Source organism: Vulpes vulpes, chromosome 8, assembly GCF_048418805.1.
Source record: "Vulpes vulpes isolate BD-2025 chromosome 8, VulVul3, whole genome shotgun sequence".
Classification (NCBI taxonomy): domain Eukaryota; kingdom Metazoa; phylum Chordata; class Mammalia; order Carnivora; family Canidae; genus Vulpes; species Vulpes vulpes.
The window spans coordinates 78,215,910-78,243,448 of record NC_132787.1 but is presented as its reverse complement, the minus strand read 5'-3'; the positions used below and the strand labels follow the sequence as shown (position 1 = coordinate 78,243,448).

Below are 27,539 nucleotides of genomic sequence, written 5' to 3'. Positions count from 1 at the left end.
TGCCCAGAATGAGCATGAGAAAAGAAGACACCAGTGGGTAGCAAGATATTGGCATTGGGCACCAATGGGGATTAGGGCGAGGGCCAAGCTGAGAGGAGATGCAGAGCCAGTGAGTCCTGTGATCTCCCTGGATCTGGAAGGTTGGCAGGTCTCGAATGTCTCAATTTAGACCTTGTCCCAGAACATGAGAAGTGCCAGGGGCAGAGGAGAGGGGCCAGGAGATGACAAAGAGCAAGGGCTAACTAGGAGCTGGGCCCTTTCTCCTTTATCAGTCATCCGGCCATGCCCACACTTTCGAGCAGTCTCCCCAGCTGACCCCTGAATCACACACTAGCCAGAGGTTCAGACCTCCCCAGTTCCAGGGGAAGAAATGCATATGACAATCCCATTCACATTCACCCATGAGTCTCTCTAGGGTCCCGGCTCTGTGCACATTGATGTCTCGACCAGGCAGAAAGTCAGAGCCCTCAGGCCAAGCCTGGGTCTGTCAAAGATGGATAAATGAGAGCCAGCTGGGATCTGACCAGCTAGGTCCATACCAGCCCATCCCCTGAATGAGGTACATGTGCCAGCCCCAGAGGAAACCCACGGAACAAACCATTCTCCCCTACAGCTGAGATAAGAATGTGAGCCTGGCCCCAGGGGTCACCCAAGCTCATCTTCCATGGTTCCCAGGATGTGACACACTGTGCAACAGTCTACAATACATAGGACTTTGCCAGCAGGCTGTTTCTGAATTAGATTCAGAGTGAGCTGCTGGCCCATAGGAGCAGGCCAACTCTTCCTCCAGTGGCCAAGCCTCTCAGTCTCCAAGGAAAGTTCACTCTGGTCCTAGAAAACAGGCTTGGAGGTAGTGGCCAGGCACTGACCAAGATTTAATAAGCCAAACACCAAACATCCGGCAAGACTCAGGCCAAACTCCACCCACCAGTCCGTACAGTTTATCTGGAAACCTGCTTCTTGCTCAGATGCCCACCCTCAGCCAGATCTGACTTAGGACCAATCCTATACAAGTAGGGGTCCCCGCAAGTATAAGCTGAGGAAACCTGGCCTCTTCTGAAGCAGCTCCCTCCTCTTTCCCTCCCTTCCCTTGGCTCTCTCCCAATCTTCCATAGGGCCTCTGGCTGTTCTGTGCTCAACTAAGTGGCCAGAGAGGCAAAAACAAAACATTTATCATTTTCATTTGCCACTAGCTCCTGAGGTTTCTCTGGAGAGCCTTCCCCGTGCCACATCTAGAGTGCCTGGGGGAGATGTGCTGGAAAGCCCAGCTCTCCACACTGTAGCCCATCAGGAAGGAGACAAAGCACAGCCCAGATTTCCCATGACTTGAATCCCAGAAGAAACACAAAACCAAGTCTGTGACCTTCATTTATACTGTGGTTATTTATTATTCTAGGAAGAAGGTGGCGTCAGGAGGGAGATGGAGAGGATTTCCAACAGTAGCTATTGTATGGGAGCATTCCTCCTAGGGCGCATGCCAGCTCTCCAGCCCCAACGCAGTCTGCAGGGTCTTGCCAGCATGTGAGCCTCACAAAGGGGCACTCACCTTCTGGAGCACCCAGAGAAAATGAGCCACGGCCTCAGAATTAGCCCAGCCTGTTCCCCAACCCACAGGAGCCCTCCAGGGCCCCCTTCCTGAGGCTAGCTGATGGGAGAGTCCTGGCTTCAGCGAAGAGACCAGCACCAGCTTAGGTCTGTAGTGGGACAGTCGAGGAATGAGCAGAGGATGCCCTTCCAGATCATCCTGCATCTTGCTGGACAGCCCCAGCTACCTAACCAGTTCTATCCTTCCATCCCTCCCTCTCTCTCCTCTCTAGCTCCTCCCCCTCCCTTTTCCCATCTCACTCCCTCTCCCCTTCCCTCTCCCCATCTCTCTTCTTCATCACTCCCTCTCCCCATCTCTCTCCCTCTTCCATTTCTCTCCCTCTCCCTCCCTTTTCTCTCCCTCTCTCTTCCTCCCCCTCACTCTCCCTCTCTCCTCCTTCCCTTCCCCCATCTCTATGGCTCATCCTGCACATCTCTTCCATGCGTGCATCTCACTGGCAGCTGGCTCTTTCCCACTCTCTAGTCCACGTCCCCCCCCCATCCTCCCCCCCCCCCTCAAGCTCCCACATGCTCCAAAGGCAGCAGGGAATGAGCTGTTTCAGAGCTGAATGGAACAGAAAACTGGACTCTTGACTCTGAATATGTTTCCGTGGAGCAGCCTCTGCTGAAAGCCAGCCACACTGGGCTCAGACGTGGGCAGGCAGCTCCAGGACAAGCTGTAGCTGGATTGTGAAACATGCTGCCTTTGCCCTGCATTTGTCCACCTTCGCTCGACACTGTCATCTCCAGTCCAAAATGCCTTTCAACAACCTTTCTCTTCAGCCATACATAGACTGACTTAGGCAAGTGAGGACCTGAGATCTCCTAGGAACCATCTCAACACCAAAAACTGCAGGGAAGCAGCCTAGAAAAGTGAAGTCCAAGAACCGGGTCATCCCCATACATTCTTGCCAGTGCTAGCCTTGGGGTGTTGAGCAAGCCCTGCAGAACCCAGGAGGGTGGACCTCCTGGGGATAGGGTTCAGACAAACACACATGGACCTCACCTCAGGTGGCAAGAACCCTTTCAGGCGTAGAGGGAAAACCTGCCATTGCCAAGGGCAGATTCTCTAATATCAAGAATTCAGGGTTATCAATCAAGTAGGATTGTCAGATAAAATACACAATACCCAATCAAAACTGAATTTCAGTACACAACAAAGCATTTTCTAGTATAATATTTCAAATTTTGCATGAGACATACTTATATTCAAAAATAATTTATTGTTTATCTGAAATTCAAGTTTTGCTGGGTGCCCTGTTTTTATTTGCTAAATCTGGCAACCCTAATCTAGAGCTACCCGACTCCACAGTCATGTTGGAAACGGAGAGGGGGTGCCATAGGGCAAAAGGGACAAGAAATTACAATCGGCTCTCCGCTTTCTTGTCCCCGAGGGTATTTCTTCACACTTCAGCTGGGCCCCAGCTGTCCCAAATTCTCCATCTTGACCTCTCTTGCAACCATCCCACCTGATTCCTCAGCTGCTCCTAGTTCCTGTGGCCCAGATGTAGACCAATGCTTTTGCCTCTTAATTTGGCTGAATTGAAGTTGAATTTTTCAAAACAAGTTTTCTTAGAAAAGTAAAGGAGCATACAAATATTTGAATTCATAAAAAAAAAAAAGTATAGTAGTTGTCACACATAAGATCAAATATCAAAGTCCTGAGATCAGATAAGTCTAGACATGGTCTGGTCATTCTTTTCCTTCAACAGTTCTTGGATCCATTGACTTGTGGTATGATTTTCAACCTGGCTGGCCCTTCAGTGAAGCCAGCAGAACATTCTGGAACAGAGGCTCTTGTTGGCTGCATATTAGAATCACCTAGGAAGCTTTTTGCAGCCTCTCCCAGACCAATTAAATCAGAATTTCTTAAAATAGGGCTCAAGTATCTGGATATTTATAAGCTCCCCAGGTGATTCTAATATGTAGCCAGGGTTGAGGACCCATGAACATCAGAACCACCTGAGAACCAATAAAAAAACTACTGATGCTTGCATCCCACCCTCAGAAATTCTGACTTAATTGGTATAAGGGGCGGCCTGGGCACTGGGAGTTTTAAAAGCTCCCTAGGTGATTTTAATATGTAGCAAAGTTTGAGAACCACAGCTCCACATACTTTAATACACTTCAGATCTCCCAGGGACCTTGCTAAAATGCAGATGCTGACTCAGTAGGTCTAGGGTGTGACCTGAGATTTCTGCATGTCTAACAAGTCCCAGGTGACACCAACGCTGCTGGTCCCCAGGCCAGACTTTGATCAGCAAAGCCCTAGATCGATGATCCTCAAGCCTGGATGTACCTTGGAGTCATCTGGGGCACCATAACAACTACCTCAGCTTGGGTCCCTGCCCCCGAGATTCTGAGGTAATTGCTGTGAGGTGGGACCTGGACACTGGGATTGTAAAAGCCTCCCAGGTGATTCTGATGTACAGCCAAGGCTGGGAACCTTGGATGCGGCCCAACGTGGAGACGTCATTTTACAAGTAGTCCCGTGACCCCCCAGAGGGGAATACCATTCTCCACAGGCTGTTCTGACTCACCTCTCGTCCCTGCCCCAGCTGGCAGAAGATCCTTTCTTCCCTTGCCTCAGAAGGCCATGCCCTCTAGTAAAAATTCCCTTTCTCCCACTTCGGCCTGAATAAAGCCTCCAATTCCCAGCTCTGTTGCAAAAGAGAAGTGATTGACACAGTACCTTGAAGCCAATGACTGGTCAGAACCCGCCCACCCGCCTTGATCGGTCACAACTGTTCCCTTTGCTCAGGGGGTCTTCTAGAATGATGCCTCCGCCGGAGGAACCCCGGGCCACTGAAGAGCATGCTTCTCAGCCTTCTAGTAACACACGAAGAAGAGAAACTCTGCTGTGACCGGACGCCATCAATCACAGGTGCTGAGTGGTTTTCAGTGCGTGGTAGCTCTCAAGCCAGGTTAACACACAGCCTCTCCCCTGTCCTGCCTCATCCTTTTGAAGTGAAGCTGTGGTGACTTGTGGGAATAGAAGTGGCCCTCGGAGAACCAAAGGACAATGTGGACTTGAGAAAATTATTACTCCCTTTTTGGTGTGACTTCCACGAAATTATTCATGAATCACTTTTGTTTTCCTAGGGGGATGACCATAAATACCATCTGTAATGCATCTTCATTAGGAGCTTTCATCCTCTGACAGGGTCTGTGTCTTCTGCTGGGAGTTGGATGCTGCTGAGAGAGATGCGAGTCCACGACTTGGGGCTCCGGCGTTTGTGTAAAATATGAACTCTAATGTGTAGAATTTGCAGGTCGCCGAAGTGTCACAGTCTACTGAAATGGGTCTGGAATCAATAAGGTACACATCAAACTCAATTGTGTTTAATTTTCATTGCTACCTAGAGGAAAGCCCAGCATAGCCCTACACGAATGAAATTAAACATGAAAGCCCGTCTGAAGTGTAGAAGCAATACTTAAAATGACCTGTAAATAGGGTAAAACATGGCAGCCCAGCCCATCACAACATTACCATTCATTTTTCTTTCCATAGTGGAGGTGACGGCCGCCATGAGAAAATCAGAAGAGACACGAGCACATTGCAGATCTAAAAGAGAACAAAGTGTTTTCAGTTACACACCAGCAGGACTTCCTTCTTTGCACACCCCTGGAGTCTCTTCCAAGTGGAAAATCACACTCTGTCCAGCGGAGAGCAAAGAAGGAAAGCAAGTAAAACCAGGCCCTCCTGAACGTGGCTGCCTCCCGGCCCCAAGCTGCCCCAGCTTAGTTCCTTGGCCAGTGAGATAATGGAAGTTTCAGCCCTCCCAGCTGACATGGGTGGGGGGCAGACACCCACACTGGGCACTTCCAGCTGACACTGACCTTTCAGTCATGGAAACATCCCCCAGACCGACGCTAATCGGGGGCACATCTGGCGTTTGGACTGCGTCCAGATGGGGGTTGTGTTAGTCGAGTCAGCATGATAACCCGCTGGGGAGGCTGGGGAGGGGAGAGCGTAGCCCTGCTGAGAGCAATCAACATCTTTGGCTGTGTATGTAAGACATGGTCATGCTGCGGGCCGGTGAGTCATAGAACAGAGACCACCTCCTCCCTGTCCACCCACATTCCCTACCCCCACAAGCAGAGGAGACAACTGGAGAGAACCCCAAGAGCCGAAGCAACCTCTCCAGGCTTCCACCACTGGCCAGGGGAAGTCTAAAACCCCACAGTCCTGACTCCCACTATCATACACTTCCCATATTTCTACACTCTCTCAAAGTATAGTGTAGCACACATTATCTCAAGATAATATGCAGACCAAGGTGATGAAAAGTATCCAGCTGTTTTTCCTCTGCTAACTTCCTGTGACTTGCAAAAGTCTAGGACAATTTTCCAAAGTAGTGACAAATCCCCTTGGTCTCCATCCCCTGTGCCCGTCCTGCCACCCCAATTCTTCCACTTAGCTTCTTTTTTGGATTTAGAAGGAGAGGCTGCCCTTCCCGACTCGTTCCTGGACTTTAGCCAGAAATGAACACAATACTTTCTCTCTCATCCCCAGGACAAGGGACTGCAATGGTGAATAAGACCTCATGGTATTGAAAGTTCAGCCCTACAGGTCAGGAATGACCAAAGATATTGCCCAGCTCTCAGCGTCTGCCTTACAGAGCCTGACACCTGTTGCAGCTATGAACAGCCCTGCTAAAGAGGTAATTAAGCAAACCAAAGCCAGGATAAAAGGGATTATGTCCCCACCCACCCACTCAGAAGGCTGTCTCCAGCTGTCAGACGTTCTTTCCATGGCCCCTGGAGTACAATCTCTACTCATACGCACCATGTTTCAAGCCTACCCCAGTGACCTTTTTTCTGTATAAATCTCCAGGCACAGATAATTATGGAAATCAGGAATCTCATCCACCTGCTCAAATCACAAAGAGATTAACAGGATTTTCCATTATAAAAACTGCAGAGATCTGTTTATCCTTCTCTCTTTATTTGTTATAAATGCTTAAAGACAGAGAAATAACTCAGGTAAAAACAAGACCCACATCAATGATCAGCTTCCCAAAGTAAATTTCAGCTTATCCAGTAACTAATCAGCTTGTAGAACTCCCGAGCACAGTCTCTTCCTTCTACATCCTACCTCCATACAAGGGCAGCTCTTATCCACAATCCAGTCAGCTTTGTCCTCTTCTGGAATAATCAGAAAGGAAAATTTTCCTCACTCCAATTGGAGATATGTCATATCCCCCCCCCACACACACACACCTGAAGATCGCCTCCCCATTCTCAGACCCTTCATTTCTTTAAGATTGTATTTATTTATTTATTTATTTATTTATTTATTTGGGAGTACAAGTGAGTGAGAGAGAAAAGTAGCAGGGGTAGAGGCAGAGGTAGAGGGAGAAGCAGACCCCTTGCTAAGCAGGGAGCCCAACTCCACTCTGGGTTCCATCAAAGGACTCCGGGATCATGACCTGAGCCAAAGGCAGACACTTAACTGACTGAGCCACTTTGGTGCCCCTCAGACCCCTAATTTCTGTGGTCCTAACTGAGAAATAGGCTTTATCCACAGGGCATTGAGACAAAAAAAAATGACCCTCCTCCCCCTTTATGGGATAGCTTCTGAGTTTCTCCCTCCTCAGGACGCTTTTGGAAGACTATGCAAGCTCTCCAGGTCTCTGAGAATGAGCTCACAGACACCGTCACTCTTCCTAAACCCATGCCAGCCCTTTTCTCCTCACCAATGATTTGGTACAAAGCCATTTCATGTTCCATGCCAAACCAGTAATTCACAACACTCATCAAAATCTGCCTCCATCAACTGACTCAGCAATCCTGCTTTCCAAACGTAGCCAACCTCCCTAACACCCTGACATCCTAGCCTTCAGCTTCACTATTTACATCACATGAGAGCTTTGGGCTTAGAAAGCCCAGTTCCCTTTGGATAAAGTATGCAGATGATTCATCCTCTCATCCTGAGCCTTGATATCCATGCCAAAAAGCTTCTGAGATTGGGATCAGAGAGGACAAAGTGGGGGAGTCCTGTTGCTATGGAAACCAGTGTGCCAGTTTCCAAAGGAAAAAGACTAGCTGTTCTTGGGGCATGGCTTTGCCAGGCTGTCCTGTATAAATTGAGGAAGCTTCTAGCCCAGAGGGACTGTGGACACAGCCTGGGACCACCATGGAGCCTCAGGCCACACTCACACTTGCCTGTCCCTTCCTTTCCATCTCACCTCCTCTCATGAACCGAGGGATCCGACCCACCACCAACATCCCGTCTGGCCTCCTGGGCAGTTTCTTCAGCACAGCTCCCCAGCCAAGTATAAGGTCTACTCTGTCTGTAGACAAAAAGGGTTTTGACTTGATTCTGTGTTTCAGGGAGTGAGTTAAATTCCATTAATGGAGGTGGGGGTGGGGAGGAGTGAGAAGGATGACAAACAACAACTTGTCTTAACTTCTTACATTTCTCCTCAGTGCCTCAGGAAGGTTCACAACAAAATCATCAGTGATAGGGAGGGCGACCTCCCAGCTGGACCCTTCCTCAGCCCTGAGAGGACACTCCACAATGACAAGCTGACAGGACTTGGAGACTGATTCACAGGCTAGGAGGAGCATGGAGTGGGGGTTTCAGAGAGGAAGGTTCAAGGTCCCAGAGACAGAATATCCAGGAGGGAGATTGATGGATTAATGTAAGGGTCATCACATGCCCAACATGCAAGGGAAGTGGGCAGAAAGAGACAACCTCCATCAGGTAAGATGTGTAACAGGCGTAATAAGCTCCAAAAATGGAAGTTTCAATTGCTGGAAGGTCCTAGGGGCCAAGATAATAAAACTAAAAACACTTTAAGCTCTCTCTGTAAGGCACCTGGGTGGCTCACTTAGTTAAGCGTCTGCCTTTGGCTCAAGTCATGACCCAGGGTCCTGGGGTTGAGCCCAAGAGTCAGGCTCCCTACTCAATGGAGAGTCTAACCTCTCCCTTTCCTCCTGCTCATGCACCCTCTCTTTCAAATAAGTGAGTAAAACCTTTATTTTTTTTTTTAGTAAAATCTTTTTTTTTTAATTGCTCACTATGTACCAGGCACTCTATGTTATATATACTGTTACATTTATTATTTTGTATAATTTTCATATCAACTCTGAGAATGAAACTATCACATGCCCATTTTACAGAAGTCAAAACTGAGACTTAAAGAAGCTAGCTAAGGTTACAGAGCTAGTAAGTGAAGGGACTAAGATTCAAACCAAGCCCTATCTGACAAGAGTGCACACTCTTGACCACTACACTAGAGCAACAGGTCCTAGAAATGGCGACCATGTCTATTTATGAATTACAGACTAGTGTGTGAATGGTGCTAGAAGGACTTTTAAGATCCCAGAAGGCAGTTGTTGTCTTCATTCTGATCAGGATATTAGCCATCCCCTCCATGCAGCACTATTTTCAGGCAAGGTGTGTTTATAATATTCTATGGCCAGACAGCCCAGTGTATACCAGAGCCTTGCCAACACTCCTTCCAACAAAAATACAACAGAACATGGTAGGCTGAGCAGAGGCTCCTGAACAGAAGCCCTAGATGTTTCATCTGTCAAGCAGAATACCAATCTTTGATTTCTCTACCTTCTAGAGGTCCCCCAGGGGACACAGTAGGCCCTTGAGATACTGGGGGGTAGGGGGGAAACAAAGCCAAAAAGGAATGAACAAGCTCCACCCACCTCATTCTTGCTCAGGAATTTCCTTTACCTCCCCATATACTTCCCTCCCTAAATTACCCACCAGAATTAGGCGAAAGGCCTCAGGAGCCAGTGGAGGGACAGGATCCGGGCAAGGGTCAGAATTTCTCTTTCAGTTGAATGTTTTCTGATTACTCTTGCCTGGTCTAGTCAATCTGAATCCATCACTCTCGCTGGGTGGTGGGTGAGGAGAGATACAGCCTTAAAAGTAGATCTAGGATGTTTAAAACCACAGTACAGGAAGGAAGGCATGATAAGCTAAACCAAAGAAGGAGACACAGTTGCACAAAGTTAGGGGATCTAAAGAGCCCCCTAGGTACCAGAAGGACCAACATAGTAAGAATTTTAAGAGGTGATAAAGGTAACTTGCTGTCAAAGGAGGCAGATACAGCTAAAGAAACAAGTGAAATTAATTCCTTTCTCAAGCCATCATAAAGGTGAATGGCTACCAGATGGTCAGACAAAAATACCTGTCCACAAGCTGCTAGAGAAAAAAAAATAAATGCAAGAAGAAATCAGATCCTCCACTGAGCAGGTGAGCAGGAAATTAAAATATCTGTACACTGACCGCAATGCAAGACCACACACAGTCACACGGAGGCTGTTAGAAAGATAGTGTGAGCATGAGCAAGCATCTGTCCTCTGTTTGCCAGCTCACACCCAGAGAGTCACAAACCTCACAGCACAAGATAAAAATCTTCAGAGAAAACCCAGCCACTCCAAGAGGGATGAAGATGGCACAGCAGAGGCCAGGCCACTGAAGGGAAAGTAGCATATCTCACAGACTGTGTCCCTAGACCCCATAACAACATCTTTTCCTGAGCACTTCCTACATACCAGACCCTGTGTCCCTGGCAGCTTCGGAAATGACCCTCGCTGATTCTTGCCTCCTGTGTGAACCTTTCCTTCTATGTGTGCCCTGGACCTGGTGACTTGCTTCTAACTAATAGAATACAGCAAAAAGTGATAGGATGTCACATATCAAAAAAATCTCCCTGAACTGGTGCTTCACAGACTCTCAGGGACTTAATCCCCCTCCTCTCCTTCAATCATCCTGTGTTCTTGTTGCTACATTCTTTCTAGAAGATACACACCACACACACACACACACACACACACACACACACACACACACACACACCCAAAGGCTCCAGAAGCTGGAGGGAGCTCAGCCTCCTCCTGCCATTGTTCAGCTCTTTCCCAATCAATCTCTTGCCAACCACAAATTAGCATTATACAAGCATTTACAGTGCAGCCCCCAGGGGCAGATAGAAGCTGCTAATCCTTAAGAAGGGGCACTGGTACAATAGCAGGAGGCCCAAAGCCTCACTCCTACCCATGGGGTGCTCCTTTGCAGCACTTCCAGCTCTTTTGTGAGCTGTCCAAGTCAACCACAGATGGTGAAGTTACGGGGTCCTTGAACAAACAGGAGACAGTTGGAGTCCGGGGAGCATCATGCAGCATGACACACATTCCTGAGACTCCATCCCCAGCAGAAGAGTACCTTGGAATGGATTCCTTCTCAGAGCTTCCAGGTTGGGATTCACTCTTCCATTTTCCATTTTTACTGGTTAACATTAATGAATGGCTCCAGGTGGGACCAATCCAGAGCATGAAATGTCCTGGAGTCAGCGGTAGTTAGACCTGCTCTCCCCTCTGGGCAACTTGGATTTTAAAAGCCCAGGGGCTTTGTTTTCTTTTCTTTTTCTTAAGAATTGATTGGCCTTGTGAAGTATAATTGAACTTCCTGATCCCAAAAGAAGGCAGCCCTGGCTGGGTTCCCAGGATCCCAAGTGCTGCCTTTTTTGGGGCCCTCGGGGGCCATAGCAGTCCCAAAGGCTGGCTCTAGAATCTGCCCCTGACAGCTCCCTGCCCCTATCCCACAGCTGGGTCTGGATTTAAGGGGAGCTTGCAAGAGGGGAAGCCTCTTATCACAAACATTTCCTGCCTATTTGCTCCCTGACCCTGCATACCACAGTCCTTCCTGTCTGGTTGGGCTACCAGTGGTGGCCACAGCAACCTACTCACAAAAGACCTGCAACACAGGGTCCCCAGACCTGTCTCCAGTCCAGATTCTTCTCCATCCACACCTGTATCCCTTCTCTGGGGAGCTCATAGTTTCTTACAGGCCACCCAAAAGGGCTCAGTCACTGAAAAAATGGAAGTCAGGTAGAACCAGAAACCAAGAGGACAAAGGCAGATAAGGATTTTTAGTTCAATAGAAAGTGTGACTCAGCTGGAGCTCTACTCACCTGCTCTAGGCTGCTGTCTGTCTCTGAGAGAGAAACAGAGAGAGAGGCAGGCACCTGTGAACGTCCACAGGCCTGTCTTTGCTGTCCTCATCCCTACATTGACTCATTGACTGCACATGCATGTGCATGTGACATTGAAGCCCTGTGGACTATGGCAGGTTTAGATGCTGAGGGATTCAGAGCCCAGGGCCAGTGGGTCAAGGACTAGCCCAGCCCAGCTGTGCTCAGCCAGGGCGGAGTTCCTAGGTCCCTCTCCTCTCCCAACACCTGTGTCACCCCTCCCTGCGGCCTACACTCTGCCTCCTGCCCCCAGCTTGCTGTGTGGTCTGAGCCCTCTGCCATGAGAAGAGGGAGGGAGGGAGGGATGGGCCAGCGTGTTTACAGTCAAGCATAACAACCTTTATTTTAAATAAATAAAAGTTTTAGCCAGTTTTCACTTCCCTCTTCTTCCAAAACGTTTTCTCCCTCCTCTTCTTCCTCCTCCTCCTCCTTCTCATCATGCCTGAGCCTTTATCTGTGAGGCCACCCAGGGAGGGGCTGTGGGAGTGGGGAGAGCAGAGGCCAGGCTGACTCTGGTGCTTAGAGTCCTCTCAGGTCATGTGACAACCCCCTCTCAAATGCCCACGGAGCCCCCGGGGTTCTTGCGAATTCAAGGATGTCCAGGCCTGAGGAATAGAGACTAAACAGGAAACCTGGAGCCCATCACCAGCATGTGTCCATCTGTTTCTCCCTAGTCACTGTTGCCCACCCCACCCCCCACTCCACTATGAAATTGCCATCCATCTGTCTTCCACTTTGGCCTGTCATCTCTGTCTCCTTCATTGGACCCTCATCCATCTGTACCTTCCCACAGGACAACTGTCTCTCAGTGTCTCCTTTGGGTTGCCATAAATCTGTTTTCCCAACGAGATGTTCCATCTGTCCATCACCCTACTGGCCTGTCATTCCATCCGATACCCTTGATCATCCTTTTTTGTCCATCTGTCTCCCCTCATTGGATATATTTTGCCCATCTGTCTCCCTGGATGGGCCAGGGATGGTAGGTCTCTGAGATATGGGAACCATCGGGATTCTACTCTGATTTCATTCTAGCAACAATAACAGTAGCAACCATTAATCAAGCGTCTACTATGTGCCATATAGTCCGTGTATATTATCTCCTTTAACCCTCCCACAGCCCCATAAGGATATGTTTATTTCCCTGTTGTACCAGTAAGGAAGCTGAGGCTCAGGAGAGTTCAATGTCTTGCCCAAGGTCACACAGATCCTAGTGACAGACACAGGGTCCAGAGCAGCTCTGCCCATGCTGAGTGGGGATGAGGACGTAGTCTCTTTACTCCCTCCCCCCACCCCAGATGGAAGACTCCCCCTCCCCTGGCCTCTCTGCACATTTAATTTACACTTTGCTGCTGGATGTTTTCAGACTGGTGAAGTTTCCTCCCTGCCCTGGCTTTGCACAAAAAAAGTGAAGGGAAAAAAGCAGCCAGATGTGAGAGTGATTCGGAGGTCTTTGGGGGTGGGGGGTGGGGGTGGAGAATGATGTTAAATAAACATCCAATGATATTCTTTCTGCAAAATGATCCATTTTCATGGCACCCAGGAGTTCGTCCAGGGGTCTCTGGGTCACCGGGGAAAAGCGTTTTGTGTGTTTTGGCTCCATATTCTTCCATTGGCCACAAAGAGCTAATTCTTCCAATTAATGAAATCAGCACTGCTGATGGAGATGTACTGACAAATTATTTTCAAGACAAATATATTCACACCAGTGGTGGGGCTGATAGGCCTGAAAGATTTGGAGGATACAGAGGGAAGGTCCCCACCAGCCAGAGACACTGAGGTCATTCATGATGTCCAGGATGTTGGCCACCACCTCAAGGGACACCTTTCTTTGCCCAGAGCCATGGTGGCCCAGCTGGATTGTCTGCGTGGAGGGGCTGCCTATCAATGGGCTTCTGTATGGCCCTGGCAGGTTCCCGGCACCCCTCCCCTCCTCCCCAGTGCCCCAGCCAAGTCTCCTTCAGGGCCCAGTCTGAAGGGCCTATTCAGCATTTTGGATTCCCTGATGGGAAGTGAAAAGGATACAGACAGATGCTTCCGTGGAGCTGAGGAAAAGCTGCAGGCCTGGAGACAGGAAGGGCAGGCTGAAGCCACAAAGGAGGAACTCAGTGAGAAGAAAGGAGGAGGCTAGAGGTCCTGTGGGACGAGAAAGAGAGAAGAAAGGAAGGAGGGGAGGGTGGGGGAGGGGACACAGAGGTGGGAGGACCGGCTAGGGTGGGGAGGAGGCGGGAAGGAGGCCCCCAGGCAGAGGGAGAGCTCCCTGATGGGAGATGGAGCAGCACCAGAAAGCAGTGTGGGGTTTTTTAAAGCCACAGATTTCATTTCCTGATAATGTTTTTTTCAGGCTGATATTAGCAGCATTTCTCATATTCTGAGCAGATCTGCCCATCGGGGGAAAAATGATCCAGAGTATGCTGGGTGATGGGGCCCAGCCTCTACCTGGAAAAGCCCACAGGATGGCCCAAGACCAAACCAACATTTCATCTCCTTCTTGAGCCCATAGAGAATAGGACAGATTTTGCTTCCAGCCAGACCTCCAGGACAGCAGGGAACAGTATCTACGTGGCTCTGGCAAATCAGCCCTTCTGAGTCAGAAGATTCAGGGTGCAATTCTCTCCATCAAACCAGTTAAGGGGGTTTCTGTTTTCTTGCATGAACCCTGACTGAATTGGTGTTGTGAGTTTTGAGGGTTCCCGAGTTAGGGGCCAAAGGAACCAAAGTGCAGAGGATTCCGCAGTGCCACCAAACATCTTTCTAAAGCTCTGTTTCGGGACACCTGGGCAGCTCAGCGGTTGAGCATCTGCCTTCAGCTCAGGGCATGATCCTGGAGTCCTGGGATCAAGTCCCACATCGGGCTCCCTACATGGAGCCTGCATCTCCCTCTGCCTGTGTCTCTGCCTCTCTTTCTGTGTCTCTCACAAATAAATAAATAAAATCTTTTAAAAAATAATAAAATAAAGTTCTGTTTCCCTGCTTAGAATCCATCTGTGCAGTCATAACTTTACCAAATAAAGTCCACACTCCCAAGCCAGGAAAGTAAAGCCCTCAAGAGCCCACATGCTCAGTTCGGTCCAAGACCAGCTGCCTTGGCACCCCTGGGGACCAGCACCACAGACTGCTAAGGCAGAAGCTGCATTTACCCCGACCTACAGGCTGCCCATGTGCCCACGATAGTATGAGAACCCCCCATTCTCTGACCACTTCCAACTCATTCCGGCTAATCTGTCACCATCTTGGAAAGCTACTTCCCCAGCAAACTAGACTGTAAAACTCTCCAAACACCTTTCACTTTCCCAATCCTGAGTGCTAGTTCATGTTATCTCTTTCACCTTAAAGATACTTTCCTTTATGCCCACTTGTGAAACTCTTGTCTACATTTTAAGACCAAATTCGAATGCTGCCCCTCCAGGGAGCCCTTCCCACCATTCCCTGCCCTTGCCAGAGGTTAGAACTTCCCTGTAACTTGTTTGGCTCCCCCATACAGTGTTTTTCACTGTCTTGCATTTTGGTTTTTCAGGTACTTACCAAAAGTGTAGTAGTGTGTAGTAGTTTACAGGACCTTTGAGGTTTAAATCCTTGTCCCACTGCTTCCCAACTTTGACACTGAGCAAGTACATGATTTCTTTGGACCGCAGTTTCCTCTTCTGCAACACAAGAGTAATAGTTATACTCAATCATAGAGGTGTCTTAAGGATTTTTAAAATATATTTATTGCTTTGCCAAAAAATGTGGCATGTAGTATGTGCTCAATAAAGGATGGTCAACCAAATGTCATGACCCAAAGAAGAGTATTCTTAATCACACAAGAAGTGAGAGACACTGCCCATAAAACTCAACAGCCTGCCCAACATGGTACGGTCTTCCCAAGACTGATTGTTTTGTGTCCCTTTGCCTAGAACCATAATTTGTTCTTCAAAAGAATCAATAATTGTCATTGCTGTTTTTCTAATCATTGGTTAAAAGTCTGGCATCCTCAATTTGGTTTCTACATTGTCCCCCCATTGAGCTCTTTCTGCCCCCATTCCCTGCTTCCCTTCCGAAAGCTCAATGTTTTCTTTATTTTTTTTAAACATATCAACTGGTCATTAGTATCTATTTTCTTTTCAACTTCTTTGTATAACTTAATCAACTCTCTCATTAGCTTTATTTTTTACTCCCCCCAAAAAATGTTTCTTAAAACTCTTATTTTGTGTTTTTATCTCCAAGGGAACGCTTTGGCTGGGTTTTCTACCAGGAATGACACAATTCTTTCCACAGCTATGCAGGGGGAGAATTTTAAAACCAATAGAGTCACATTGCCTTGATCCTACACTCAAAGAATTCCTCAGACACACAAGTCTCCAACTGGCCATATTTCTCAATGCTGTCTCTACCAAAAAAATGTTCTTTCTGGTTAAATCCTAATGGAAAGTGAAATAAATACTGTAAGAGAAGCCTACTCAAGATGGGGGTCATTCCAGAGTCCAGTTGCCTTGGATTACAATGGTTCTTGATATATTATATCAGACTCAAGTATGGTATTTTTTATTTCAATCAATAAATATTTTCAGTATCCTTTCAAAGTTCTATATGGTGACCTGTTTGGTTTAGATGCAATTCATACATCATCTGTCTCCCATGGTGTGTCCCATTTACGATTTTCATGTCTTGATCTATCTTGTATTACCCAGGGGCAAAATATTGATCAATGCAACCAAGCTCTTTCCACTCCAAAAAAAAAAAAAAAGGATTTTCCCTCTTCTTGCCACACTTTCCCTAACCATAAGAGAGCAAGAAAGAGCGAAGCCATTGTTTGAGAGTTCAAGGAACTGGATTGAAATGGGACCTCTGGCAAGTCGGAATGTGATCTACATGGGAAATCTCCAAGAGGACACCTGCTCATTCAGAGGTCATTGTCTCCGAGCTCCTGAAGGTCAGCCTCGTGGGAGTGGCTTCTTGTTGGGAAAAGGGGCAAATAGGCATAGCACTGGCAGGGACAGAGAGCTTTGTCTGTGGGAAAAAGACAGTGAACCTTCAATCCCAGGCAGTGGGGGCAAGGCTTACAATTTGAATTAGATGTCTAGAAACTCAATATTGCCCAGAGTATCGATTACCTGGCAGACTCAGATCCTCTCCTGCTCCAGAGGGCAGGAGTAGCCAGGCAGGTCTCTGACATGAAACTCTCTGTGCACCTTTTAATTAACTCTAAGAAATGTGCATCAGAGTCTCCCAGAAAGGGAGCTTGTTCTGCCTGGTAGGACAGAGGAGTCATCAAGATAGGAATTTGAGTATGACAAAAATATCAAGCAGATCCCATGTCTGTCTTAGGCTGGGGAATTAAACAAGAGTAGGTTCACTCTTTAAACATTGGGTTGGGACCATTGATCTACTCCAAATTCCTTCTCAGGGTTTTTTTTTCCAAAGGGACTCATAAGAACATCACCTGTCCTGTCTACCTTCTAAGTATCAAATGTCTTTGGTACTTAGGCAGCAAAATGTCAGGAACCATCAGTTATTGATTCTATACAGGTTAGTAACTCCAGATACATGGCTGAGTTACAGAATTCTACTTAACATCTGGATGTGAACTCTCTCCCATCACTCTGAACTTGCCATTCAACTAAACCTTTCTAAGGCTTTATTCGGGTATTCACCATCAACACTGAGTATGTGCTTACCAATATGCTTGATTACACAAGCCAAGATATACATGGTCTCTTTCCTCAAGGAATTGACTTTCTAGTAGAGAACACAGACTGTGAGCTAATAATAGCAGCTATATTTATTGAACTGTTCTGATACCTCTTTTAAAAATATTATTTATTTTTGGCAAATAAAATTGAATATATTTAAATTGTATAGTGTGATGTTTTGACATTGTGAAGTGATTACCACAAACTAGTTAATATACTCATCACCTCCCATAGTTACCACTTTTTTTTTTTTTTTTTTAGATTTTATTCATTTATTTGAGAGAGAGCATGAGCCGGGAGAGGGACAGAGACAAGCAGACTCTGCAGAGACAAGCAGACCCAGAGCCAAACTCAGGGCTTGATCTCATGACCCTAAAATCATGACTTAGCTGAAACCAAGAGTTAAACACTTAACTGACTGATCCACCCAGTGTGCCCCTAGTTACATGTTCTATATGTAGTAAGAACACTTGAGATTTACTCTCTTAGCAAATTTCAAGTATATATTGATTATTAACTACAGTCACCATGCTGTACATTAGGTTTTCAGAACTTATCCATCTTGTATTTGAAAAGTTTGTACCCTTTGATCAACATCTCTTTTCCCCCACTCACCTCCTCCAGCCTCTAGTAATTACCATTCTACTCTCTGTTACCATGCAGCTGACCTTTTTCCTACCTTTTTAGATCCTACACATCAATGAGATCATGTGATAATTTGTCCTTCTGTGTCTGGCTTATTTCACTCAGCATACCATCCTCCAGGTTCATCCATGCTGTTGCAAATGGCAGGATTTTCCTTTTTTTTTTTTTTTTTTTAAGGCTGAATAATATTCTATTGTCTATACCAAATTTTCTTTATCCATTCATCTGTCAGTGGACACTTAGGTTGTTTCCACCTTATGATATAATATTGCTGTTGATAAACATAGGACTCATAGCCTCCAAGATGGTCCCCAATGATCCTCACCTCCTGTCATGAGCTTGTGTGGTCCCCTTCTACATTGCTGATGGCTGACATGTGGAACTAATATAATTTGTGAGGGAAATAGTGTGTGACTTCTGAGGCAAGGCGATAAATAACATGGCAGCTTCCACCTTGCTCTCTCTTGGCTCAGGCACCTTCAGGAAATCCAGCTGCCATGTAGTGAAGATATTCAAGAAGCCCTCTGGAGAGGTCCACACAGAGAACTGAGTTTGCCCACCAATAACTGCAACCTTCTGCCGACAGCTGTGTGATTCAGCCATCTTAGAGGCAGAGCCTCCAGTTTTCTGACAAACCTTCAGATGACCAGAACCTCGTGAAAAACCACAAGCCAGAACCACTTAGCTAAGCTATTTGCAAATCCCTAACCCACAGAAACTGTGTGAAATAGCATCTATTGTTGGTTTAAGCCACAAATTTGGTGTAACTTGGTATGCAGCAATAGAAAACCAATCCAGCACTTTGTGTTCATGATCTACTGAAGCCCTGAAGTGGGATGCCAGTCCTATTGAATATTTACTCTTGTCCCAACTTTACAGATGAGGAAACTGGGACTTAGAGAGGTTAAAACTAAGAAGCAAAGTCAGAGCTGAAATCTAACTCCATTGGACTTCAAAGTCAGTGTTCTTAACTGTGCACCATGAAATGGTTTGGGTGCAAATGCAAGCATCTATACAGAGGATGAATGGTCACAGTGGGAAAGGTAGTGAATTCTCCCCGGAAAGTCCAGAATTAGAGGTAAAGCAGTGGCAGGCTAGACTAGTTAGAAGAGGTGAGACTTGCAATGAAAATGAAGGATGAGCAGATGTTCACCAGCTTGCAGCAGGAAGAGGAATTCCAGAGGGAATAGCATTGGTAGAGACATGAGGCTCAAACAGCATGGAGTGTTCAGATCCTGCCTGTGGTTTCTAGATCCAGCAGAATCAAGGTCTTCTTAGCTAATTTTCCAGGGGGTAAATCTTGGTTCTAGCCCAAGATCTACTCTTGCAGTGCAGGACCCCTTCGAAATCACGGGAACTGTTGCCCTCCCCACAAACTGCTGCCCCAGTCACTACTTTTGATTAACTCAAATTCCCTTTAGATCCCCATTTCTTCACTGGGTCAGTTCTCTTTTACAGACTCAGCTCCTAGCACGTCTGAAACACATACCAGTTCTTCCTGGCAAACAACTCTCGCTCCTTACAAAATCGTAGTTATGATGTTTACATTTGCATTCATAACATATCTCCTGTCTACTGCAAAATATCACATAAACCTGACTTCCTTCATCAGCAGGCTTACTAGAATGGCAAATCAGGGAGATTCAGAGGACTAAGTGTGTTGGATTTCAGAAAGGCATCTATCTTTTCTCGTGGTAGTCTCCTGAATGCGTTGGTGGATTATAAATTAGAGAAAAGCCATATGGGAAATTAGTAAAATTAGTAGCTGGTTTAATAACCACACCCAAAGGTTACTGACTACAGGTTGATGTCAAGTTCTAGAGGACAACCTATATTGGTGTGATCAATGGCTCTGCCCTCAGCCCTCTCTGAGGCAACATCTTTCTAGAAAGCAAGCTTCTGAACTTTTTTAATGGCTGAAACGGGAACAGTTTGTAAGTAGGTAGGATGGCAGAGGTGAAAACCGCATGCCTCTGCAAAGGCTAGCATAGGGCAAATCAACCAAGATGAATCTTACCCAAAATGAAAGGTCCTTTACTTGAATTCCAAAAGTCACTGCACAAATACACAACGGAGATTTCTGAGTAGGAGGTAACAGTAAAAGGGAAAACCACTGAAGGGTTTTAGTGAAATGGTGAGTTTAATAGAGGCAGAGACAGCCTGCATTAATCTGGCTTTATGGGGGGGTGCAGTTTGACTCAGAAGCTTTACTGCTGAGATCGTACAGCCCCCACCACCCCAGGGCTGTATTTAGTAACTCACACTCTACTCCATTAAATGTGTTTGGGTTCCCAGCCTCCACACACCACGTTCCCCCTGGACTGAACGAGGGAGCCCTTAGAAGGTACTAAGAATGCTGAGAGCTTGGAGTCTGGGAAGAGCTTGGAAAGCTCTCGGAGCCTCTCCCTGCGCGGCCCTATCCCTGCTGATAAGGATGAGAGCAAAGCTGGCTGACAAGTGATTGGAAACAGGAGTTCCCAAGCCTTTAACCCCTCCCTAGCCTGCCCTAGTGTCTGGAGGCTCTAAATGCTGAGACATCTCCTTGTGGCTTCCTGCTCTCTGTATTAAGGCTCTCTAGCTCCCCCTCCCACCCCCTAACCTTTCCATTTCCTCTCCCTTTGTCCTGATGGGTCATTGAACACCGTCCTTCTACTTGGAAAGCTACTACCACCACTAAACCCTAAGATGTAGCCCTCCACCTTCAGGCCGCTCTGACAAGTCAGCCAGGGAGTCTCCCTCTGGTCCTGACCCAACCTACCACCCATCAGACTCAGCACACTGAGCCACCACGCCTCTGCCAGTCCAGCGCTGCTGTTCAGCAGCAGGAGCCTACCAGATAAACACCAGAAATCCCAGGCCCAGCCCCAGCAGCCTGATCCCAGACCCATTCTCTGCTGCCCTGGATGGTTGTGGAGCCCTATGGGACCTTGGTGGGTCACCCCCAAACCAGACCTGACTTTGCTGAGTCATCCCAAAGGCCCTCCACCCACCTAGGTATTGCCTGGTGCGTGCACAGGCCTCATACTGGGACAGATGACTAGAGGTCTGGTCCTGGCAGTGGAAAGCAGGGCTAAAGCTGAGAAGCTGTCCTGCTTACCCTGGGGAGGGGCATTAAGGAGAAGCCGGGTTTACAGGCCACAGTAATTAAGTGTAAAAGAGCTTCCTTCAGTAGAATGGAATTCAGATAAACTGCCATTATCATGCAAAGCAGCTTTGCACCTTAAAGTCCTTACCCAAACAGGCAGTTTAATTAAATCCCTAATCTCCCCTGGCCTGTTCTGACCCTTTCCCTACCCACCTCCCCCACCCTCCCAAAGACTTGGGAACCTCAAGATTCCATGTAAAACACTTAACCTATAAGGAAACAAAACATACCCAAAAACAGTGGGTCTGAGCATGGGGTCCTCTTTGAGGATCTGTTTCCTGTGTCTTAAGGTATGATAGTTTCCAGAGGCTCAGATCATCCTCACTGGGGTTCTGGGTGCTAATGGCCAGAGTGAGCATGATGGCGGGGATACTGGCCAGGATGGCAGCCACGGTGAAGTGGCTGGAGTGGTCATGGCCTTGAACAGGAGGATGTGTGCATCACAGCCCTACTAGCCCCTGCTCACCCCCAGGAGGCTGGTGCCCATTTAGAATCCAATCTCTGCAGTGAAAAGTCTGCAAGCACACCACCCCATAACAAGTGTGTAGCAACCCTATTAGACTTGGGTTTAAGGACCTTGGTGTTAAACCCAAGAAAGGCAGGAACGAACGGACAAACTGACCTGACCATGGGTGTCCCCATTTGTGAGGCTGCAAGGGCCTCATCTGTGAACCGCAGGGAGGATGCACAAACTGGTCGGTGAGAACCAAATCCTTTGGGGAAAGCCTAATGCAATAGTTTGGAGTTTAGGCTATAGGTAGGAGGAGATCAGGATAAAGGAAGAATGGAATGGGGCAGGAGGAGAGTAAAGGTGGGGAAAAGTGTTGGTCTGAGACCACTGAAGCACTGATAGAGAACAACCCAATAGTACCTTCTAGCATCTGCAGAATGCTTTAGGAGTTTGTGTCTCCATGTGGGGAAAGAAGGAAAGGAAGTCACATACCAAACCTACAGCATATGTTAGCTCTTCAACCTACAAAGGTAAATCTTACCCTCCACCACCAGAGAAGACAAATGCCCGGTGGTACAGGGACTGGCCAAGCCAGGATTCAAATGCTGGCCTGCCATACTGAAACGTTGATGCTCTTCTGCTATACCATAGATCAGCAGCAGGGCTTATCATGTTGGAGGGGGGATTAACCACCCAAGAATACTCGGGTCTCCCCTCCCTCCTGCAGCAAGAACATTTCCTTCCTGAAACAATCCATTTCCTCTGAGCAAGGGCAGGAAGGCCTCAGCAGAGAAGAGGGAATCCGCTCACAGCCCTGAGGATGTAGCACGAGGGAGCTGGGCTCGCCGGGGCTCCTTGGGGCTCACACTAGAGAGGAAGAAGAACCCCAGAGGAGAGTTTTCTTTGCAGGAAAGAAGCATCAGAGGCTGTAGTGGGGGAAGGGGCATCTGTAAGTCATATAACAAACACCAGACCTCCCCATTTTATACCTCATTCCTTTGGTGGGGGTGAGCAGAGGAGCCATCTCTATCTGGGAAACAGTGAAACTCACATCACCCTGAACCCTGCGCTTTTTCTGTTAATTGCATAGACTGCATTGTGCTTGGAGAACACATGGACCTTCTTCTGAGGAAGTTACATTTCTGGAAACAGGACTCTCTGGATTCATGAAACTTCCCTGTTTCTTGGGGGATTCCTTGTTTTCTGGGTTTTCCTCAGGAAGAGCAGGAGCCCTTAGGGAGGTTCCAATAAATCTCATGAATAAGAGTGAAGCCTGGAGGTGGGGCAGTTGGGGCAGCACAATACCCAGCCCCTGAGGCAGGACCCAAGCCCTGTGAGTCTTAAGCCTTGAGCTGGTTCTGCCCAGCCGCACTGTGTTGGGCTGCCGTACCTGGAAGCCAGGTGTTTCCAAAGGTCATCCACTTGGAAGAACAGGTGCTGCTGTTTTGACTTCAGCAAAACAACCCAGGACAGAGGAAGCCTGCCTCCTTGGCTCCAGGGCTGATGGGGGTGGGGGGCGCTGTGGATAAGAAAGTGGGATTTTGGACAAGATCTGTTACAGAGTCCTTTGTCTCTCTTATAGCAAAGACAACAGAGAAGAATTTTAAAAGGCTCTCTTGGTCTCCAGAACCCCTCTGGAAGCAGATGGCTTGTCAACAGGTTCCAGGGCAGGCCCCAGAGGCCCGGGAGCCTTATTGGAATGCAATTACCCTAAGTGCTGGCTGTTAGGGTGAGGAGGCAGGAATGCAATTATGGAAGGAGTGTGTAGTGAGCTTTCATTGATTAACCTGTCCTGTCTGCTTCCATTCCCCACTGGGATGATTTTGGGGCCCTGAGGGTTGCCCTGTGCCCTAGGATTATGAGAAAGAAAAATAGTCACTGCAGAAAGCAAATGCCAAAAGCAGGGCTCCTGAGCTTCAGCCCCCTGAACCCCCGAAATTGCCTGGGAAATATACTTGTGCAACATGCAAAATGTCCGTTTTCTAGGAAGTCTCTCCATTCCTCATGTGCTTAAAGGGCTCTGCAGCCCTCAAAGGGTTAAGAAGAATGGAGGCCAGAGGAGCAATGGGGTTGTTGGAAGGGGCCTCCAGGAAAATCTCTTCGGTTTCCCATTCCCAGTGGCTGTGTTCCATCTGGGTGCAATTCTGGCTCCCCCACTCACCAGCAAAGAAGTTACCTCTCTCTGTGCCTCAATGTCACCAGTAAAAGGAGGGTAAAAATACCTACAACCCAAGGTTGATGAATTAAATGACAAAGAATGCAAAGCTTTTAGGCTGACTTCTAACCCTTAGTAAGCTTTCAATTAATGGGAGTCATTTTTATTGTGATTATCTCTGAAAGTTCAAAAAATACACGTGTACTCTTTTGAGTGGCCTTTTGACCCCAAACTCACAGTCTAGATGCCACAGAAATCCTTAGGCAAGACCCTCCTCCAATATTGAGGGGGCCCATGAGACCCAGGGTCTCCAGACACTGCTTTTTGAATAAGGCACCCCTCCTCCCTGGCGGGCAGCAGGATCTGGCCACCCTGGGCGACAGAGGTGAGGAGGGCACATCAAGTGTCTGGGTGTTGCCAGTGCAATGGAGGAGTTTTCTGGGCCTGAGCTGAAGTTATCACTGGCCTGCCTCATTGAGAGAAATTTCTGGAATTTTCAGTCAGTGAAATCTTTCTGCCTGTTGGGCTGATGCAGTTACACACTCAGCTGAAATGGACTTCTCTACCCTAATAGGCCCTAAAATGAGACTAACCCGAGGCCTGGTATGGAACTATGAAAGGAAAAACAAATCTCTCCTCTTCCCTCTTTTCTAAGCATGTCTTTTTATTTGTTGTGTTTTTGATGCTTTGACATGGCCTTGCAGACACTGGAGGGACCTCCCCTCCCAGGGTTAACCAGCTCCTAGAGATAATTAAAAACTCACCTTCTAGTACACCCCTCATACATGAACCAACCAATCCAGAGTCTATAACCCCAACCATCTCCTTAATTGAGCTCTTACTCTCCAAACCAATATCCCCTGCCCTAATCTCCCAGGGCCAGGGACTAACAAGGGAGGGCTCCTGTGCTTCCCAGTACTTCCTAAAATTATTCAAAGGAGCCAATCCTAAATCTGCTTACCCTGCCTCCTTGTTCCTTCCTGTGGAAACCACAATAAAGGCTCTTGACCACATTTCCCCTCACTCCCTCTGCCTCCTGACCAACCCTGGTGCTTCCCTGTGCGCCCCTCCCCTGACCCTCCATGGCGTGCCACTTTCTCTTGGGATCTATGCATATAACAAACTATCTTTTTTAATGGCAAGCATCCCCTTAATTGGTCTCACCATACCTGAATAATAAAACCTACATTTTAGAATACCTTCTTCCATATGATACATATATACAATGGAATATTACTCAGCCATCAGAAAGAATGAATACCTACCATTTACATCGACATGGATGGAACTGGAGGGTATTATGCTGAGTGAAATAAGTCAATCAGAGAAAGACAATCATTATATGGTTTCACTCATATGTGGAATATAAGAAATAGTGAAAGAACCATAAGAGAAGGAAGGGAAACTGAGTAGGGAAAAATTAGTGAGGAAGACAAATCATGAGAGACTCCTGACTCTGGGAAACAAAGGGTTGCAGAAGAGGAGGTGGATGGGGGGATGGGGTAACTGGGTGACGGGCATCAAGGAGGCACATGATGAGATGAGCCCTGGGTGTTATACTATATGCTGGCAAATTTAATTTAAATTTAAAAAAAGAAAAAGGAAGAAAAGGGAAACAAAACCAAAAAAATTTAATAAAATAAAATACCTCCTTCCCCCTACACCTTCCCCTCCTCTGAAGTCCTCAAAGCTCTCCTCCCTCTGAACCTACAGACCACCCACCCCTGCAGCCACAGGACCCTACTCCTAAGCCAAAGCCGCCTCAGCCTGTGGAGTCAGGAACAGTGTGGTCTCAACTCCAGCGGGGAGTCCTAGAGCTGAGTAAGGGCCATGGGAGGATGTTTACTCCGTGGTTCCCAGGAGAGAATACACCAAGAAAGCAGAGAGGTGGGGCTGATTATACACTTGTTTGTTCATCACTCATTCATTTATTCATTCATCATTCATCCCCCTACCCATCAATCATTCATCTGCTTATTTATTCATTCAGTCCATTTGTACCTTCTTCCTTGCTTTGGTTCCCGCGGATGTCGGTCCTCTCCTGCTTTGATCTGTCCCCTGTTCCTGTGGCATCACAGAGGCCTTCTGATGTCCCTTTGCCAGTTACCTAGATCAGAAGGTCTCACTCTCAGAGGAGCCCTAGACAACCACAGGGACAATGCAGAGCTGTCCCCTGCAGAGGAGTCCCCTTTCATCCAAGAGTCAGTGGGAGGGGTGGGCAGGGGCTGCAGAGGGGTCTCCTAGGCCTGGCAAAGTAAGATGCCCCTGAACATGCCTCACAGCTGCTTGAAAACTACTCTTCTGGGAGGCATGAGGTTCTAGCCAACTTCAAGCCGCCAGGCCTGGTTGTGAAGCCTGGGCTCAGCATTTTGGGGTGTTCTGGAGAACCTGGGGCTAGAGTTTTAGAAGCCTAAGCTGTTAGCCTCCTGACAGGGCTCCCAGCTTCTCTCCACCCCACCCCACTCCACCTCAGGCCAGAAAGTCTTTTGTCAGCCAGCAGTCAGAGGCGCTTTTATGTTAAGTCAGACCAGAAAAACGATTTTTGCTCCAGTCCCTGCCATGACTTCCCATTCACTCAGGGAGAAACCAAGGCCCTGGAGGGTCTGGTCCCACTCACTGTCCTCTCCTTCTCTCTTTTCAGGACCTGTTGGCTTTGACCTTCCACCTCACCATCCACACGCCTACCTGTATCCCAAGGGTGTACCCATGGATGCTTGATACATAGCAGGAGCTCAGTAGAACATTCCTTGGATGAAGGAATAAAGGAATGAATGGGCTCTCAGAGGCTCTGACGGTGAAGCTTGAGAAGCCACAGGCTGGAGTTTGGGGCTTCCTGGGGTAGATCCGAGGGCATACCCAGTGGCCTCGTTAGGCTCTGCCTGTGGAGCCAGGAGCCAGCTGAAATCACCAGCTGCCAGCCTTCTCCGGGAGGGAAGGTAGGCAGCAGTGTTGGCGGGGATCGCGCTAACTCAAGATGCCAGCTCCGTGCCGCTCTGGGGCTGGCCAGCGCTCTGGATGTCATTAGCTGATTTGTTCTGCTCTGCAGAATGTACTTTTCATATTTAGGCAGAAAAAACAGCTTTTGGTCCTCGTGCCCTTTCTTCTGTGAGCTGTAGCACATGGCCTGCTTATTATGAATTAATCCTCTAAAGAGCATGTTCATTATTCTAATTTAATTGTGCTTCGTTTCAGAAAATAACTAAACCCAGTGCGGAATAAACTCCAATGCTGATCAGTTTTCAAGAAGTTAACCTAAGACAAAATACTGCTAGAGGGGCAGCAGCAATTTGGAATCATTAAAGGCAACCCATGTAAATAATAAAAACAAAACTAAAATGCAGAATTAAATTAAGGAATAGGAAATTAAATTTGTGAATCTGATCTGAAATTGAGGCCCTATACGCACAGGCTTACCCTGGCTTGGCTCTTTGCTCAGGAGTGCTGGGCGGGAAGGTTCTGCAGAGGTTCCCATTCCAGGGCAGAGGCAGGCAAAGGAGAAAGCTCCCAGGCCTCCCCTCCCAGGAGGTAGCATAACGCCCTGGGAAGAGGGACACGGGCTGGAGGGAAAGAAAGGGGTTTCCCTCCCACAGCGTCTCCTTAAGGAACATGAAAGACACATTGTCACCCCTATGTATGGATGACTCCTGCTGAGCCCAAGGGATGGACAGGCGAGGGAGAGGCAAAGTTCTGTGCTGCCGCTCATGGGAGGATGCCCAAGACATGTGGCAGAGGGTTGCTGGGTGGCTGTGGCCGAGCTGCTGGAGGTGGCCAGCCCGGGACAGCACAGACCCCTTCGCTGCTCACCCCCAGGTCCCTGAGGCTCTTTCACAGGGCCCCCAGCTCAGGACCTCTCTACCAAAGCAGTGGGAGCCCCGTTCCAGAAGCCAAAGAT

The 27,539-nt window shown here is 47.8% G+C and overlaps 1 long non-coding RNA gene across 2 annotated transcripts; it reads right to left on the bottom strand.

Moving 5' to 3' along the window:
- Positions 1–1,364: 1,364 nt before the first annotated feature.
- Positions 1,365–26,573, bottom strand: LOC112916605 (uncharacterized). Of its 2 annotated transcripts, XR_012003157.1 has the most exons (5): positions 26,333–26,573; positions 25,649–25,754; positions 15,105–15,223; positions 5,075–5,149; positions 1,365–4,889 (listed from the first exon to the last, which is right to left on the bottom strand). It is a non-coding gene; the product is annotated as an uncharacterized lncRNA (long non-coding RNA). The 2 variants fall into 2 exon arrangements; XR_012003156.1 differs by lacking the exons at positions 15,105–15,223; positions 25,649–25,754; positions 26,333–26,573 and having other exon boundaries at positions 2,793–4,889; positions 5,075–5,381.
- Between the last annotated feature and the right edge of the window lie 966 nt (positions 26,574–27,539).